We start from the raw sequence: 3,081 nt of genomic DNA, 5'->3' as shown, positions 1-3,081 counted from the left end.
TCTTCCTTGGAGAATCCAATTTGGCTCAGACTTGTGGCATTGGAAAGAGGATGCAGAAGGCTACTACAGGTAGCAATTTCAGAACTGGATGATCCGAAATTACAGAGATACATCAGATTCAATATCAGGCTTCTATAAAGTGAAAAAAGGTGTGTAGTTTTTTTTTTTTTTTTTTTGTAAACTTGGTTTAACGGAATTCAAAGGGCATAGTAAAGCATTATTATCGGTATCTGATGCCCTGAGGAAAGAAAATGCAAACACCTAGTAAGGAACCTGAAAGATCTAGCATGACTCATGAAGAAGAAGAAGAAATGCTACATGATATATCAAAATTACAAGAACAAGTGCAACAAATGTCACGCTCACAAAAGCTAACAGAAGCTAAGATAAGTGGCGTGGAATCTAAGATAAAGGGCATGGAAACTAAGATGGATGATTCAAAGATAGATTTGAAGAGAGACATGGCAGATTTGAAGATAGATTTGAAGACAGATATGGAAGAATTGAAGAAGTTGCTACAAGAAAGGGTCACTAATGGTGAAAAGGTAGTAAAGGAAACTCATGATGAGAACAAAAGAAATGTTAATCATGAGACCATAGACGCTAATGTTGGATCGAAGAATCACCATATTCCAAAAATCGATATGAGGAAGTTTGATGGCAAGGATCCCGCTACATGGATATTACAGATGGAGCAATTCTTCGATCTCAATAATGTGAAAAATGCACAAAAGGTACGTATGGCAACTGTATATTTGGAACCAAATCAGTTTGTATGGTATCAATGGCTTTGCTCTCGTAAACAATTTATCACTTGGGCAATTTTTACGAAAGAATTGATAGCACATTATGAAGATACAAAAAGCAACACTTTTTTTAGCCAATTGATAAGTCTCAAACAAAAGGGTTCAATAATGGAGCACATTGAGGAGTTCCAAAAATTGAACATAAGGGTAAAAGATATTCCAGAGGAGCATAGGATTGATGTGTTCATAGGGTCTTTAAAGGATAATATCCAACATGATGTTCACCTTTGGGAACCGGATTCATTAGAGAAGGCATTCAGGTTAGCAAGAAAAATGGAAAGCAAAATTATGGCAACCAGGAAGCATACCACTCACAACTATAAACACGGAAGTGTTGTCGCCTCTAGTCTTCCACAACCTATAAGGTTGACACCACAACAATTGGAAGAAAAAAGAGCAAAAGGGCTTTGTTACAGTTGTGATAGCAAATACACTAAAGGTCATAAGTGTGCTGAGAAGAAATTATTCTACATAGATTGTGAAGAGGAGGAAGAAAAGGAGCAAGAAAGGTCAAAAGAAGAAGATATACTCCAGGAAAAAAGCCTAGATGAAGAACAAATAAATCCGACCATATCTTGTAATGCATTGGCAGGAATTACCACTCCTCAAACCATCAAGATAGAAGGACAAATCAAGAAGAAAAAGGTAATAGTGTTGATTGATTCAGGAAGCACCTACAATTTTATTCATTGTAGGGTAGCAAAAGAATTGAATTGCTTCCTATATCCAGCACCAGAGTGTCAAGTGATGATTGCAAATGGAGGAGCAATAAATTGCTCTGGAAAGTTCCATAATATCAAGCTATCCATGGGAGAATATGTATTGACTAGCCCAATGCTTTCCATTCCAATGGGAGGTGCGGATGTTGTACTAGGAGTCCAATGGCTACAATCCTTGGGTACAATAGCTTTTAATTTTCAAGAACTTTTCATCAAATTTTCTTTGGAAGGAAAGGAAGTTGAATTAAGGGGTATTGCAGGGAAACCAGGAAAGATAATCAGCTCTCATGGTATGACAAAGCTTCTAAGAAAGGAGCAAAGAGGTGTAATTGCACAATTATGCTTGCTAGATGTTTCCACATTGGAATCATCTATTTCTCCATATCTCCAAAAAGTCTTGGACAATCATTCCGAGGTATTTGAGACTCCCAAGGGTCTACCACCTATGCGTGATCATGATCATGCTATTAATCTGATTCCAGGAAGTGTTCCTCCAAACATCAGGCCGTACAGATATCCCTATGTCCAAAAAAGTGAAATTGAACGTATGGTTGCAGAAATGCTAGAGGCTGGTATAATTCAACCGAGTCAAAGTTCTTTCTCAGCTCCAGTAGTATTGGTGCACAAGAAGGATGGATCATGGTGCATGTGTCCATATTATAGGGAGCTCAACAAGCTCACTATTAAAGATAAGTTCCCCATTCCTGTTATTGATGAATTACTGGATGAATTGCATGGATCAATTTACTTCACCAAGTTGGATCTTCGTTCGGGATATCATCAAATCAGAATGAAGATTGAAGACATTCCAAAAACGGCATTTAGAACTCATGAGGGTCATTATGAACTTTTGGTCATGCCTTTTGGCCTTACCAATGCACCTTCAACATTTCAAGGTTTGATGAATTCAATTTTCAAACCATTCCTTAGAAAATTTGTGTTAGTATTTTTTGATGATATACTAATCTACAACAAGTCTTGGAAGGATCATGTTGAACATGTTGACAAGGTGCTACAACTATTGGAGGAGAAACAATTATATGCAAAAAGATCCAAATGTTTCTTTGGAGTCCAGGAGGTGGAATATTTGGGTCATATTGTATCTCATGAAGGAGTTAAGGTAGACCCTAGCAAAATTAAAGCCATTAAGGAATGGAAAATCCCCACATCCATAAAGCATCTGCGAGGATTTCTTGGGTTGACAGGGTATTATCGCAAGTTTGTTAAGAATTATGGGAGAATAACAGCACCTCTAACAACATTATTGAAGAAAGATTCATTTTCATGGACTTCGGAAGCAACAAAGGCCTTTGAACATCTTAAAGAGGCAATGTGCCAAGCATCGGTCTTAGCTACATCGGACTCCACAAAAACCTTTATTGTGGAATGTGATGCTTCAGGAAATGGAACTGGTGCTGTTCTAATGCAAGATGAAAGACCCATTGCTTTTGAAAGTCGTCCAATCAAGGGAAAGTTTTTAAGCAAAGCTATTTATGAGAAGGAAATGTTGGCAATACTCCATGCACTTAAGAAATGGCGACCCTACCTAATGGGAA

This window comes from Pinus tabuliformis, chromosome 2_2, assembly GCF_031772625.1.
Source record: "Pinus tabuliformis cultivar Carrire ecotype Pingquan chromosome 2_2, CPIR1, whole genome shotgun sequence".
In the NCBI taxonomy this organism is placed as follows: domain Eukaryota; kingdom Viridiplantae; phylum Streptophyta; class Pinopsida; order Pinales; family Pinaceae; genus Pinus; species Pinus tabuliformis.
This window is presented reverse-complemented; position numbering follows the sequence as displayed.